The sequence below is a fragment of the Chiloscyllium punctatum genome, chromosome 17, assembly GCF_047496795.1.
Source record: "Chiloscyllium punctatum isolate Juve2018m chromosome 17, sChiPun1.3, whole genome shotgun sequence".
Taxonomy (NCBI): domain Eukaryota; kingdom Metazoa; phylum Chordata; class Chondrichthyes; order Orectolobiformes; family Hemiscylliidae; genus Chiloscyllium; species Chiloscyllium punctatum.
This window is the reverse complement of record NC_092755.1, coordinates 16803754-16821060: the sequence shown is the minus strand read 5'-3', so window position 1 is coordinate 16821060 and position 17307 is coordinate 16803754.

Sequence of the window (17307 nt, the reverse complement as noted above, 5' to 3'; positions counted from 1 at the left end):
TCCTCTTCACAAGCATCTTCAGCTGCTTCATCAATGTCTCCCCGCCCCCACCTTCCCCACCATAAGATCAGAAGTGGGGATGGTCACTGAAGATTCCACAATGTTCAGAACATTTTGTCCCCCATCAGCTCCTGAACTGGTCTGTGTCCATGTGCAACAAGACCCAGACTCCATTCAGGCGTGTGCTATTAAAGTATCAGTAACAATCATGTAACAGCACTGCCTGACACTGTACATTGCCACAGTAAAAAAAGAGTTCATTCAGCACCTCACACTGGTTTGACGGGAATATGAGGAAGCCATTCAGCCCATTGACATTATTGGAGAAGAACAGGGATAGCCCATTCAGTGCCTCCAGCTTATTACTCAGGAAGAGAAGGAGTCTAGTGTGATGGACTAGAGCCCCTCGAAAATATTTGAAGGCAACATCCTAGACCTTTATGTTTTCTTAATTTAAAGGAAATGAAAAGTATCTGTTCCAGATGCAATGTGACTGGTCAAACCCCTCGGTGTGAAGCAAAATACCATCTATTTCAACATGAAAGAAGAAATAACACCACAGAAAGAGGAATTTAGAATAACGTAATTCTATTGGACAGCTTAACAGAATAATAGATCTAGGAACTATTACTAATGAACTGTTCCAATATAGGGAAATCCCATAAACACAGCCCTTGGCAAAAAGAAATATTCAGACACAGTATGTCACAAATATTTATCCAATCCAGGAATTAAAAACAGCATCAAGAGAAAATTCAGAGAGAGTAGCAGCCAGGAGACATTTACTGAAGCTTCCAACTCTATGGAGACCCCAATAGTTTCTGATGGTACTGAGAAACCAAAACCCAGTGATCCTAATCTGTGACAGCTGGCCACACCCATTCAGGCTGCATTAAAATAAACCCAAGGCCTCCCTCGCTGTTACTCAAGTGGTCTTAACTAACCAGCTTCGTAACGATCGTTCAATCTCTCTTAAAGGAAACCCGGACAAAATAACCTCTTAAAGCTGCAGCACCATCACACTTGTCAGTACATCGAGCTGTCAAACAGGAACCAGGGATAACCCAGTCAGTCCTTTGGCCCTGCCCAATTGGACAAGGAAGAAGCCAGTCAGTCCCTTGAGTCACTTATACAGGAACAGCAGGAGGCCATTCCCACCTCAATACACTTACACGGGGGCAGAATGAGGAAATTGATTCTGATTCCTGATGAATGTCTTATGCCCAATACGTCGATTCTCCTGCTTCAAGGATGCTGTCTGACCCGCTGTGCTTTTCCAGCAATCGACTCTCTTCTCTGATCTCCAGCATCGGCAGTCTTAAGTGTTTCCTGAATGATGCTCTAACATGATGAACAAGTGGAGCAGAGGCTGCACAGACAGAGTGCTCCACGATGTTCCTCTTGGCTCTGTTGCTTATGATACACACGTGGGACTTTAACGTGGTTTTCAAGAGGTGAGCAGGGAAGCCATATGTCTTGTGCGAAGTCTCAAGAAGGCATCTTTCATCTCTGAGAAGGCAGTCTGGTGTTCTCTATGTAGGGTGGAAGCTGGTGGGAATGTCTACCTGTTTCAGATGGAAGGTATTGTGGCTGCTGTTGGGGATTGTGAGCAATCTGACGTTCAGTACAGGGTTCACACGCCGACTGCACAATAACGTGGGGAGAGTTAATTTAGGCATATAAACTATTAGAAAGGTCACGTTAGACTGATGAATTGACTCTCTAAGATCAAATAATGCTGATCTTGTTCATGTTGACCTTGTCTAGTGCATGTCCTGTTCAGTGTAACCTGTATGCCTTACTCTGTCCAAGTCTATTTCCACCCTATGATCTGTCTGGCCATGCTTACTATGATCTTCCTCCACTGCTCATAAACAAAGTGTTTCCCTGTACTGAGGTACACGTGACAATAAATCAAACCAATCAATCCTGGGTAAAGTATGGAATTTCTCTCCCTGTCAATGTCTCTTTTGGAAATAAGTGATCGCTGCCACTCCTCGTGTTTCAGCATCACCATTTCTTCGTCTCTCACAGCTCTACAGATTAAACATTCAGCTTATTCACTCTATCCTCCTGTTACCATCACCCGTGTCTGTGGTAAGGAGATCATTCCTTAAAAAGGAGATCAAATCTGTACAGAGTGCCCCAAATACTCTCTCAGCAAGGCTCTACAACAGCCGGAAGATGGCTTTACTTATGTACTCTGATCATCTTACAATGAAGGACAGCGTACCATTGACTGCACCCATTACTTACACAGGGTTTGATTCGGAGCAGTCAGCATAGACTTGTGAGTGGGAGATCAGATCATGCATCCCAAATTTCTTAGAGTCCTTTGGTGAAGTGACCAAGAAGGTTAATGAGGGCAGAGCGGTAAATGTAGTCTCTTTGGATTTCAGTATGGCCTATGATAAGTTTCCACATGGCAGGCTGCTCAGGAAGGTTCAATCACGTAGAATACTGGGGGAACTGGCCAATTGGATACACAGTTGGGTTGATGGTAGGAAGCTTGTTAGACTGGAGGTTGGGTCCATAGCTTTTTGTTATCTCTGATTTGGATGAGAATATACAAGGCATGATTAGTAAGACACTAAAATAAATGGCAGCATGATCAGTGAGGACGTTTATCAGAAATTGCAGCAAGACCTTAATCAGGTGGGGAAGTGGGCTGAGAAATAGCAAATGGAATTTAATATAGATGTGTGAGGTCTTGCAGTTTGGAATCTCAAATCAAGGTAGGAGTTTCACAGTGAATGGGCGGGCCTTAAGGGGTGTAGTGGGCAGAGAGACGTTGGAATTCAGGTGCACGGTTCCATGAGAGTGGAGTCACAGGTAGACAGGGCAGTGAAGAAGGCTTTTGACACACTGGCCTTCATCAGGCAGGACATTGAGTATAGAAGTTGGGAATTTATGTTGCAGTTACACAGGACTTTGGTATGGCCGCAGTTGGAGGATTGTGTTCAGTTTTGTCAACTTGTTATAGGGAGGATAAAATGTAATTAGAAAGAGTGCAGAAGAAATTTACAAGGACATTGCCAGGACCCAATGGTCCAAGTTATAGGGAGAGGTTGGACAAGCTATGACCTTTTCTTTAGAGTGTAGGAGACTGAGGGAGTCCTTATAGAGCTGTATAAGATCATGAAGGATATGGATAGGGAGAATGCTCTCAGTCTTTTCCAAAGTTTAGAGAATCGAGGAGGAAAGGGGATCAGTTTCAGGTTAAAGGGAAAGGAATAAAAGGGAACCTGAGGGACAATTTATTTACATAAATGGCTGGTACTTGGATGAGCTGCCACAAGATGTGGCTGAGGGGGTGTATTAACAACATTTCAAAAGCATTTGGATAAATATGTGGATAGGAAAGGACGAGAAGGATATGGGCCAACTGCAGGGAAATGGGGTTAGAGTGGATGGACATTTACAAGGTGGAGTGGAACCACTTTGTTAATTAAACCCAAACACCCAGAAAAGCTCGCCTCACCTCGTAATCTGTTAACATATGAGTGATAGAGATCTCCTGCATTCCACTATTTAAACAAAAATTAGCAAGTTAGTTTCTTAACTTTAATAGTGAACACTAAACAAAAACTATTCGCAAATACAAGCCCCTCTTTTCTTAGCTACTTACTATCTGACTCCAACTCTGTAAAAAATATGCTGTTCCAACAGCCCACATATTAAACGTTACAATCTCAAGACCATACAGTCTCTATCTTCCCCGCTGTGTTCACTCTTTCAGCTACTGATCTCCCGGGTCATTTTTTTTAACTGCAAATCGGTTTACATGAACATGTGTCTTTGATAGAGAGTGTTTGAGATGGCCAGTTAGCACTCCTGCTCTACAGCAGTTACTCTGCTGTCGGATGGCAGCAGCTCTCCCTCTAGTGTTCAAATGCTGGGTTTATTTACTTCCCATGATACAATAATTCTCATAATTTGATTGATTTCCAGGTGTACGAACAATAATATTCAAATTCCATTGGCTTCGGATATTCAGAGCATTATTTAAAGTCTTTGATTGCATTTGATTGGCTGTCAAAACAGCAACCAAAATTGAGGCTTCCATTTCCCAGCTAATTGTTACATTTGGAACAGTCTGACCTTTAGCTGGCATCTGTGGCTGTACTTTCGATTCAGCAAAACCCGTCCTATCTTAAAGTGAACAGACATTGATTAGCTTCCAGGCAGTAACACACTCCGGGCTATCTGTTATTCTGTATAATAACCTCCTTGAACCGCTCGATTAGATTCCAGGCCGTAACTCACTCTGTGCTATCTGTTATTCTGTATATAATCCACGCTGAACACCTCGATTCGGTTCCAGACTGTAACTCACTCCGGCGTATCTGTTATTCTGTACATAAACCACCCTGAACCCCGCGATTAGATTCCAGGCAGCAATCTCCTGTCAGGGTTGAAAGGGAAGGCTGGTAGTTATTGGGAATGCTGGCTGACTAAAGAAATTGAGTGTTTGGTTCAGAAAAAGAAGGAAGCATATGTCAGGTATAGACAGGATTGATCGAGTGAATCCTTAGAAGAGTATAAAGGAAGTTGGGGTATACTTAAGAGGGAACTCAGGAAGACCAAATGCGGACATGAGATAGCTTTGGCAAATAGAATTAAGGAGATTCCAAAGTGTTTTTACAAATATATTAAGGACAAAGGGTAACTAGGGAGAGAATAGGGCCCCTCTAAGATCAGTAAGGCGGCCTTTGTGTGGAGCCACAGAAAATGGGGGAGATTTTAAATGAATATTTTGCAGCAGTATTTACTGTGGAAAAGGATATGGAAGATATAGACTGTAGAGAAATCGATGGTGACATCTTGCAAAATGTCCAGAGAAACAGAGGAGGAAGTGCTGGATTTCTTGAAATGGTTAAAGGTGGATAAATCCCCAGGACCTGATCAGGTGTACCCGAGAACTCTGTGGTAAGCTAGAGAAGTGATTGCTGGGCCTCTTGCTGAGATATTTGTATCATCGATAGTCACAGGTGAGATGCTGGAAGACTGGAAGTTGGCAAACGTGGTGCCACTGTTTAAGAAGGGCGGTAAAGACAAGCCAGGGAACTATAGACCGGTCAGCCTGACCTCGGTGGTAGGCAAGTTGTTGGAGGGAATCCTGAGGGACAGGATGTACATGAATTTGGAAATGCAGGGACTGATTCGGGATAGTCAACATGGCTTTGTGCGTGGGAAATCATGTCTCACAAACTTGATTGAGTGTTTTGAAGAAGTAACAAAGAAGATTGATGAGGGCAGTGCAGCAGATGTGATCCATATGAATTTCAGTAAGGCGTTCGACAAGGTTCCCCATGGGAGACTGATTAGCAAGGTTAGATCTCTTGGAATACAGGGAGAAGTAGCCATTTCGATACAGAACTGACTCAAAGGTAGAAGACAGAGGGTGGTGGTGGAGAGTTGTTTTTCAGACTGGAGGCCTGTGACCAGTGGAGTGCCACAAGGATCAGTGTTGGGCCCTCTACTTTTTGTCATATATATAAATGATTTGGATGCGAGCATAAGAGGTACAGTTAATAAGTTTGCAGATGACACCAAAATTGCAGGTGTAGTGGACAGCAAAGAGGGTTTCCTCAGTTTCCAAGAGGATCTGGACCAGATGGGCCAATGGGCTGAGAAGTGGCAGATGGAGTTTAATTCAGATAAATGTGAGGGGCTGCATTTTGGGAAACCAAATCTTACCAGGACTTCTACATTTAATGGTAAGGTCCTAGGGTGTGTTGCTGAACAAAGAGACCTTGGAGTGCAGGTTCATAGTTCCTTGAAAGTGGAGTCGCAGGTAGATAGGATAGTGAAGAAGGCGTTTGGTATGCTTTCCTTTATTGGTCAGAGTACCGAGTACAGGGGTTGGGAGGTCATGTTGTGGCTATACAGGACATTGGTTAGGTCACTCTTGGAATATTGCATGCAATTCTGGTCTCCTTCCTATTGGAAAGATGTTGTGAAACTTGAAAGGGTTCAGAAAACATTTACAAGGATGTTGCCAGGGTTGGAGGATTTGAGCTACAGGGAGAGGCTGAACAGGCTGGGACTGTTTTCCCAGGAGTGTCGGACGCTGAGGGGTGACATTATCGGGGTTTACCCTGGGATAAGGGAGTGCAGAACTAGAGGGCATAGGTTTAGTTTGAGAGGGGAAAGATATGAAAGAGATCTAAGGGACAACTTTTTCACGCAGGAGGTGGTACGTGTATAGAGTGAGCTGCCAGAGGAAGTGGGGTGGAGGCTGGTACAATTACAACTTTTAAGAGGAATTTGGATGAGTATATGAATAGGAAGGGTTTGGAGGGATATGGGCCGGGTGCTGGAAGGTGGGACTAGATTGGGTTAGGATATCTGGTTGGCATTGTCAGGTTGGACCAAAGGGTCTGTTTCCATGCTGTATATCTCGATGATTCTGTAACTCTGTAACTCACTCGGACTACCTGTTAATCTGTATAGAAACCACACTGAAACCCTCGATTAGATTCCAGTCTGTAACACACTCTGGGGTATCTGTTATTGTACACAAAATCATCCCGAATCCCCTTGATAAAATTCCAATCTGTAACTGACTTCCAATTTGAAGTGACTCTGTACATTAGCCACTTCAATCGTTTGATTAGATTCCAGTCTGTATCACACTCCTGGGTATCTGTTAGTTTGTATATTAATCATCCAGTCCAAACCCTGTTAAAATTGCCCATAGTGTTCAGGGAAGTGTAGGTGAGGTGCATTAATCAGGGGTATATGTGGGGAAATGGGTCTGGATGGGTTATCCTTCTGTGGGTCAGTGTGGTCTTGTTGGGCTGAAGGGCTTGTTTCCCCACGGTCGGGATTATATGAATCACCCGTAACCCTCTCGATTAGATTCCAACGTGTAACTCACTTCCATGTATGTGTGACTGGCATGTTTCAAAAACACCCCAAAACCTTCAATTCTATTCCACTTCGATAAACACGAGGCGCTGCATTTTGGGAAAGCAAATTTGAGCAGGACTTATACACTTAATGGTCAGGTCCGAGGGAGAGTTGCTGAACAAAGAGACTTTGAAGTGCAGGTTCGTAGCTCCGTGAGAGTAGAGTGGCAGGTGGATAAGATAATGAAGGCAGCGTTTGGTATGCTTTCCTTTATTGGTCAGAGTTATGAGTACAGACATTGAGAGGTCATGTTGTGGCTGGACTGGACATGGGTTAGGCCACTGTTGGAATATGGCGTGCAATTCTGGTCTCCTTCCTATCGGAAGGATGTTGTGAAACTTGGAAGGGTTCAGAAAAGATTTACAAGGAGGTTGTCAGGGTTAGAGGATTTGAGCTACAGGGAGAGGCTGAATAGGCTGGGACTGTTTTCCCTGGAGCATCAGAGGCTGTGGGGTGACCTTATAGAGTTTTATAAAATCATGACGGGCATGGATAGGAAAAATAGACAAAGCCTTTTCCTTGGGGTGGGGAGTCCAGAACTAGAGGGCATAGGTTTAGTGTGAGAGGTAATATGAAAGAGACCTAAGGGGCAACTTGTTCACTCAGAGGGTGGTACATGAATGGAATGAACTGTCAGAGGGAGTGGTGGGGGCTGGTATAATTGCAACATTTAAAATGCAGTTCGATGGGTATATGAATGGGAAGATTTGTAGGGAGATGGGCCAAGTGTTTGAAAAAGAGTCTAGGGTAGGTTAGGATATCTGGTCGGCATAGACGGGTTGCACCAAAGGGTCTGTTTCCATGCTGTACATCTCTATGACTGTATGACTCCGTGATTTTGTGACTCACTACTTGTTATCTGTTATTCTGTATGTAAACCACCTCAAACTCTCGATTAGATTCCACTCTGTCCCTCACTCCTGGGTATCTCTTATGCTGTATGTAAACCCTAAACCCCTCTCTTAGATTCCAGTCTGGAACTCACTCCTGGGGATCTGTTATTGGATCTGTGTAGTGATCCTTGTTGGATGTTAGACCGAAGACAAGATAAACTAAATGGTCAAATGTTACATTGGAAGCAGGAACACAGAAAGCTGCTGGTTCATTTCTATCCGGTTACATATCTCCAAGTTTCAGATTGGGGCTGAATTTCTGTCACAATGGGCAAAGTCTCAAAAGCTGTTTACTGTCCTGCACGAACGCATCATCATAACATGAATTCTCTTGCAAGATAGGAAATGGAGACAGCTTCTGGAAGGTATCTGTATCCCTGTGTGTGTGATTCAGTGTGTCTGTGATTCTGTGTGCATGTTCAATGTTTTATATATTTTCAAACTGTATTGATGTTGCCAGTCTCTCTTGCTTTTCCTTATTTATAAACTCAATGTCATCGTTTTGCTGATATAAAATGGTGGCTGTGGACAAATCTAAAATGTCTGCCTGACTGATTTGTGTCAAGAATACTTTCAGCAAGGGAGAGGGGGCAATGTGTCAAAAGCCATTTCCATTCATTGATGCTAGCAGAGATAGGAAATGGAGACAGCTCTTTGAAGGTGCTTAAAATGCAAATCCCAGAACTTGTTTACAGTGAATGCGGAGAGACAATGTGACATTCCAGTAAGGTCTGCCTTACTTTCCAAGCTCCTAATATATGAGAGAAACATAATATGCAAAACCTGATAGAGCTCAGCCACTGAATTGTAGATTTGCAGCGTTGGATCAGAATTTTGCCTGGTTAGGTCTCATCCCAAATTGAAGGGTTTCTCAAATCCCACACTGACCTTCTGTGGGTTCAAAGTGTGTGTTGTCTACAAATAAAAGAAAATAATGCACCTGCAATTGAACAAAGCTCTTTCTGGAACTTTGTGCATCTGTTGGTTTAAGTATCTTTCAACAGGATTGAACATAAATGTGAGAGATAGGTTGCACTCTAACCAGAATGGCAGTGCAGTATAAAAGGTATATTAATAATTTCAGTGAAAGGGGAAAACAGAGGAGGATAGTCCTCAAACAAGGAAAGTTGGGAGTCAGTAAAGTTGTGTAGTTTGTGACTGTATTATGTTTATGTGAGTCAAGATTTGAAACCACTTGGCCAATAGTACACTTTGTGACTCACTCCCAGTTACAAGTTATTTCACATAAAAATGTTAACATATCCCTCGATTAGATTCCAGGCTGTAACTCCCTCCGGGCTATCTGTTATTCTGTATCTAAAACTCCCTGGACCCCTCGATTAGATTCCAGGCTGTTAACTAACTCCAGGGTATCTGTTATTTTGTACATAAACCATCTTAAATCCCCCGATTAGTTTCCAATCTGCAACACACTCCAGACTATCTGTTATTCTGTAAATAAATCACCCTGAACCCCTCAATTAGATCCCAGGCTGTAACTCACTCTGGGCTATCTGTTAATCTGTATATAAACCACCCTGAAACCCTCGATTAGATGCTAGGCTAGGCTGTAACTCACTCCGGGGTATCTGTTAATCGTATATAAAGCACCATAAACCCCGCAATTAGCTTCCAGATTGTAACTCACTCCGGGATATCTGTTATTCTCTATATAAACCACCCTGAACCCCTCAATTAGATTCCAGGCTGTAACTCACTCTGGGCTATCTGTTATTCTGTATATAAACCACCCTGAAACCCTCGATTAGATGCTAGGCTAGGCTGTAACTCACTCCGGGGTATCTGTTATTCGTATATAAAGCACCATGAACCCCTCAATTAGATTCCAGATTGTAACTCACTCCGGGGTATCTGGTATTCTGGATATTAACCATCCTGAACCCATTGATTTGATTTCCCTTCCTGACATGTTAAGCTCATGTTTCCAACACAATCTAATCTCAATAATGATCAATGTATCACTGGTCCTCCTATCTGCTGGAACTACCATCATGTTAACTTTCTGATGTTAACATACATGATTACCTGTAGCAGTGAGTCGCAGGTAGACAGAGTGGTGCTGAACACATTTGACACATTTGCCTTAATCAGTCAGAGCATTGAGTATAGGAGTTGTGGTGGTATGGTGCATCTGTACAGGATGTTGGTGAGACCACTTTAAGAATACTGTGTACAACTCGGTTTTCTGCCGAAATGTCTTACACGTATGTTCCAGGACTGGAGGCTTGAGCTATAGGGAGAGGCTGATTACGTTGAGGTGTTTCCCCCTGGAGTGTCAGAGGTTGAGAGGCAGCATTATAGAGGTTTATAAAATCATCAGGGGCATGGATATTCTGAACAGCCATGTTCTGATCCCAGGATAGGGGAGTCCAGAACAAGACAGCATAGGTTGGAGGGGAGAGGGCGAATGAGTTAGAAGGGACCTGAAGGTTAATATTTCACACAGAGAGTGGTGTGTGGACAGAAAGTGCAGTCAGAGGAAGTGGTCAAGGCGGGTACAATCACAGGAGGAATATTGGCCAAGTGCTGGCAAATGGGACTAAATCAGATTTGATATCTGATCGGAGTGAACAGATTGGACTAATGGGTCTGTTTCCATTCTGCATGACTCTCTGATTCTATAAGAGGGATGACGAATAATTCTGAATGGATCTTTCAAGTCGGAATTCTCTTCAGTGGAAGGTTATCGTGTCTCTATGTTCACATTGATTGAAAGCTGCGTTAGTTAAATATCTGATAAAGAAGTGCACAATGGGACACAGACAGGAAAGTGGGGCTGAGACCACAAACTGTATATAATTTTAGTGCCTGGTGGAGAAGGCTCAAAGTATCTAATGACCCACTCCTGTTTCTCAGTCCCATGTTCCCGTGTTCCATTCAGCCCATCAAACCTGCTAGACAGGAGCAGTTGGAGGTTACTTACTCCTATAACCTGTTGCACAGAAACACAGGAGACCATTCAGCTCCTCAGTACTGTCCCACACGGTTTGAAGTGAATTGGGAAATGTAATTGGAAAACCCAGGCTGGGTACGAAAGAGGCCCCTCATCTCTCTTCACAGAGCTTCCCCTCTCGGCAACTTGTGCTTCATTTGTTGGTCATGTTGTACACCCAGATTCAATGTGAATACAGCCCCATACCTCACCCAGAGATTGCTCACAAAATCCTCTGGTCTCCCTGTCTGCAACATTCAACAACAGAACATCCATGAAAGTAACTCCCACTAACTTTCCAATAACAGAATGGGAGAACATCAGAAACAGGGGCAGGTCGTTCACTCCCCAAACCTGCCTTGCCCTTCGTTATGATCATGACTGATCTGTTCTTCATCTCAAATCCTCTTTCATATCCAATTCTTCATAGCCCTCAACTCTCTGACAGGTCAATTTCCATACACCTCCTCTTCAATTATTTTCATTCATCTAGCTCCCCGAACACGCTAGAGAAGAGACATCCTGACATTCAATGCCACCTGTTTGAAGAAAACACTTGCTGCTCCTATATCATGGCCTATGGATGTGAACAAAAGAGGTTGATACAAGGGTTCAGGTAACAATGACTGGCCACGATATCAAGGCTGTGGTTGACTTCTGTTGACATCAAGGAGCTTAACAAAACTGAACTTAATGGGAATCAGAGTAACCTCTCCAGTGTTTGGGGTCAAACATGGCACAAAGGAAGATGTTCACCATCTCAGTCCTGGGTCACCTCTGTGGGAGATCCTCAGGGTAGCTTCCTCTTCACAAACAGCTTCAGCTGCTTCATCAATGTCTCCCCACCCTCACCTTCCCCACCATAAGATCAGAATTGGGGATGGTCACTAAAGATTCAACAATGTTCAGAACATTTTGTCCCCCGTCAGCTGCTGAACTGGTCTTTGTCTGTAACTAGCAGGATCCAGACTCCATTGAGGCTTGTGCTGTTAAAGTATCAGTAACATTCATGTAACAGCACTGCCTGACACTGCACATTGCCCCAGTAAAACAAGAGTTCATTCAGTACCTCACGCTGGATTCACAGGAATATGAGGAAGTCATTCAGCCCATTGACACTATTGGAGAAGAACAGGGACAGCCCATTCAGTGCCCCCAGCCTATTACTCAGGAAGGGAAGGAGTCTAGTGTGATGGGCCACACCAGAGCGCCTGGAAAATATTTGAAGGCGGAAGCCTAGATTCTAATGTTTTCTTATTTTAAAGGAAATGTAAAGTGTCTGTTCCAGATGCAATGTGACTGGTCAAACTACTCGGTGTGAAGCAAATCACCATCTACTTAAACACGAAAGAGAAAATGAAACCAAAGAAAGAGGAATTTAGAATAACGTAATTCTATTGGACAGCTTAACAGAATAATAGATCTAGGAACTATTACTGATGAACTGTTCCAATATAGGGAAATCCCATAAACACAGCCCTTGGCAAAAAGAAATATTCAGACACAGATTGTCACAAATATTTCTTCAATCCAAGAATTAAAAACAGTATCAAGAGAAATTTCAGAGAGGGTAGCAGCCAGAAGACTTTCACTGAAGTTTCCAACTCTGTGGAGACTCCAATAGTTTCTGATGTTACTGAGAAACCAAAACACAGAGATCCTAATCTGTGAGAGCTGGCCACACCCATTCAGGCTGCATTAAAATAAACACAAGGCCGCCCTAGCTGTTACTCAAGTGGTCTTAACTGGCAAGCTTGGTAACGATCGTTCAATCTCTCTCATGAAAGAAACCCGGACAAAATAACCTCTTAAAGCTGCAGCAATGTTCCATGAGTCAGTACAATGAGCTGTCAAACAGGAACCAGGGTTAATCAGTCAGGCCCTTGGCCCTGTCCAATCGGACGAGGTTGAAGCCAATCACTCCCTTGAGTCACATACACAGGAACAGCAGGAGGCCATTCCCACCTCAATACACTTACACGGGGGCAGAATGAGGTACTTTTTGGTGATTACTGATGAATGTCTTATGCCCAAAACGTCGATTCTCCTGGTCCTTGGATGCTGCCTGACCTGCTTTGCTTTTCCAGCAATTGATGGTCTATTCTCATCTCCAGCATTGGCAGTCCTCACTGTCTCCTAATTGATGCTCTAACATGATGAACAAGTGGGGCAGAGGCCCCACAAACAGACTGTTCCACATTGTTTCTCTTGGCTCCGTTGTTTATGATACACATGTGGGACTTTAACATGGTTTTCTTGAGGTGGGCAGGGAAGCCATATGTCTTGTGTGAAGTCTTAAGAAGGCATCTTCTATCTCCACGAAGACAGACTGGTGTTCTCTATGTAAGACGGAAGCTGGTGGGAATGGCTACCTGTTTCAGACGGAGGTATTGTGGCTGCTGTTGGGGATTGTGAGCAACCTGATGTTCAGTACAGGGTTCACACGCCGACTGCACAATAACGTGGGGAGAGTTAATTTAGGCAAATAAACTATGAGGAAAGTCACGTTAGACTGATGAATGGACTCTCTAAGTTCAAATAATGGTGATTTTGTTCATGTTGATCGTGTCTAGTGCACGTCCTGTTCAGTGTAACCTGTAATCCTTACTCTGTCCAAGTCTATTTCCACCCTATGATCTGTCTGGCCATGCTAACTATGATCTTCCTCCACTGCTCATAAATAAAGTGTTTCCCTGTACTGAGGTACACGTGACAATAAATCAAACCAATCAATCCTGGGTAAAGTATGGAATTTCTCTCCCTATCAATGTCTGTTTTGGAAATAACTGATCGCTGCCACTCCTCGTGTTTCAGGATCACCATTTCTTCATCTCTCACAGCTCTACAGATTAAACACTCAGCTTATTCACTCTTTCCCCATGTTACCATCACCCGTGTCTGTGGTAAGGGAATCATTTATTACAAAGGAGATCAAATCTGTAGAGAGTGCCCCAAATGCTCTCTCAGCAAGGCTCTACAACAGCCGGAAGATGGCTTTACTCATGTACTCGAATCATCTTACAATGAAGGACAGCATACCATTGACTGCACCCATTACTTACACAGGGTTTGATTCGGAGCAGTCAGCATAGACTTGTGAGTGGGAGATCATGCCTCCCAAATTTCTTAGAGACCTTTGATGAAGTTACCAGGACGTTTGATGAGGGCAGAGTGATAGATGTAGTCTCTATGGATTTCAGTAAGGCCTTTGATAAGTTTCCAAATGGCAGGCTGCTCAGGAAGGTTACATCTCGTAGAATGCGGGGGAACTGGGCAATTGGATACACAGTTGGCTTGATGGTCGGAAGCAGAGGGTTTAGTGGAAAGATGTTTGTCAGACCGGAGGCTTGGTCCATTGCTGTTTGTTATCTATGATTTGGTTGAGAATGTAGAAGGTATGATTAGTAAGTTTGCAGATGACACTAAAATAAGTGGGAGCATGATCAGTGAGGATGTTTATCAAAAATTGCAGCAGAACCTTAATCAGGTGGAAAATGGGCCGAGAAATGGCAAATGGAATTTAATATAGAAGCGTGAGGTCTTGCATTTTGGAAACTCCGATCAAGGTAGGAGTTTTGTGGTGAATGGGAGGGCTTAAGGGGTGCAGTGGGCAGAGGGACCTTGGTGTTCAGGTGCACTGTTCTCTGAGAGTGGAGTCACAGGTAGACAGGGAAGTGAAGAAGGCTTTTGGCATATTGGCCTTCATCAGGCAGGATATTGAGGATAGAAGTTGGGACCTTATGTTACAGTTACACAGGACTTTGGTAAGGCCACACTTGGAGTATTGTCTTTAGTTTTGTCACCTTGTCATGGGGAGGATGTTATTAAATTAGAAAGAGTGCAGAAGAAATTTACAAAGACGTTGCCAGGACCCAATGGTCTGAGTTATAGGGAGTGGTTGGACAAGCTAGGACCTTTTCTTTAGCGTGTAAGAGACTGAGGGAGTCCTTATAGAGCTGTATAAAATCACAAGGGGTATGGATAGGTTAAGCTCTCAGTCTTTTTCCAAGGTGTAAAGAATCGAGGATTAGCGGGGATCAGTTTAAGGTTAAAGGGGAAGGAATAAAAGGGAACCTGAGGGGCCACTTCTTTATACAGAGGGCTGGTACGTGGATGAGTTGCCAGCAGATATGGTTGAGGGGGGTACATTAACAACATTTCAAAAACATTTGGATAAATATGTGGATAGGAAAGGACTGGAAGCATATGGGCCAACTGCAGGGAAATGGGTTTAGCGTGGATGGACATTTTCAAGGTGGACTCGAACCCCTCTGTTAATTAAACCCAAACACCCAGAAAAGCTTGCCTCACCTTGTAATCTGTTAAAATAAGAGTGACACAGATCTCCTACATTCCACTATTTAAACAAAAATTATCAAGTTAGTTTCTTAACTTTAATAGTGAACTCTAAACAACAACTATTCACAAATACAAGCCCCTCTTTTCTTAGCCACTTACTATCTGTCTCCAACTCTGTAAAAATATGCTGTTCCAACAACCCACATACGAAACATTAAAATCTCAAGACCATACAGTCTCTATCTTCCCCGCTGTGTTCACTCTTTCAGCTGCTGATCTCCCTTCGTCATTTTTTTTATTGCAAGTAGGTTTACATGAACATGTGTCTTTGATAGAGAGTGTTTGAGATGGCCAGTTAGCACTCCTGCTCTACAGCAGTTACTCTGCTGTTGGATGGCAGTGGCTCTCCCTCTATTTTCAAAATGCTGGGTTTATATACTCCCCATGATATAATAATTCTCATAATTTGATTGCTGTCCAGATGTCCAAACAATAATATTCAAATTCTGTTGGTTTCTGGTATCCTGAGCATTATTTAAACTCTTTGGTTGGATTTAAATGGCTGTCAAAACAGCAACCAACACTCAGGTATCCATTTCTCAGCTAATGGTGACATGTGGAACAGTGTGACCTTTAGCTGGCATCTGTGGCTTTAATTTCTATTCAACAAAACCCGATCTGTCTTAAAGTGCCCATACATGTTTTTGTTTTCATAACATCTTCCCGCTTCAGAAAATAAAATGAACCAGCAGACTGAAAAGATGGCTACATTTCTTTTCCTCTAATTCTTAATCCGAACTATATGAAATATAAAAGTATTAATCTCAGTTATATCATTCATATTAATTCTGCATACCAATACAACACTGTAATAAGTCAAATCTTATCTACACTGCTTTCCTTTAAATCCGCGAAAACCCATCTGCTATCACATTGTAGGGGCCACAGCATGTACATTTTGTAAGTTTAAAGTCGGTAAGGTAAGACTCCAATGAAATTGTCTCATATTCTGGTCTTTAAATATTCCAAAAAATGCGAGAGATTTGTCATTGTCCACAACCATCTCCGACAATTTGTTTGTCATATACACATTAAAATATTGTCAGGCCAGTGTGAAACTTAATCATTCTTGTTCAATAATGGAGATTTTTTATTTTTTTTCTGGTGGATATTGAGTTTTTTCCACAAGTAGCCAATTAGCCATTCAATTCCATCATCCTCTTTCTGGATCAATACATCTCTGACCCCTATATCCCGAGCATCAAACACAATTTTCAAAGGGTTTCAAAATATTTGGTGTAGCTAAAGCTCGTACGCTGATTAATCCTGCTTTAAAATTCTCAAATACCCCCTGGCATTGTCCTGTCCACCACAATTCTGTGTTCTTCTTTAGTAAATCCATCAGTGGTGCCCATATGCTGCTGAAGTTTGGAACAAACTTCCAATAGAATCCACTCAGTTCCAAAAATCGAAGCACCTTTTTCTTCGAGGATGGTTGTGGAAATTACTCAAAGCCCTTCGGTCTTTGTGTTCCATGGGGTCAACCTTCCATGGCCAATGTAATGTCCCAAGAACATCACCTCTACCTTCGCGAATTCTGTTTTCTTTAAGTTTATTACCAAGTTTTCTTCTTGTAATCGTTCAGCATGTTCTGCCAACTGTAACATGTGTGCTTTCAATCACTTGCTAAAGATCACTACATCATACAGATAAGCTGCACAATTTGTTCATATGGCCACAACTCTGTTTCTGAGTCTGAAATGTGGCTGGTGCATTATTCATCCATATGAAATACTCGATAAAGTTTTTTTTGTCATCTCTGGTATCTTTACTAGATTGTTTAACTGACTCCACATTTTAAAAAAAATTGAATGGGGCCACTAAACCTGGCTTTGAAGGGATTTCCTACCACTGGTGGCGATACTGATACGTCATCCCCACGGGAAATCTTCAAAGTTTCTGAGTTTTTATCTGCCACCTGCTTCACTCTATGCTGTTCTCTTCAGATACTATTTAGCAAACTCACCTACTCCATCTACTCTCTCCTTCACCTCACACACAGAATCCAGGTGTGAGATTTCCAACTTCGGTCCTGTCAATTTATATTTAATTAATTTCAAAGGACCTCTCACTTCATGTACGAATATTAACTCAACAGACGTAAAGTGAGTAGATTTATTTGGGACATCTCTAATGGCAAACAATTTAATGGGACACCTTTATCACAATCATTTGGCCAACCCTGAC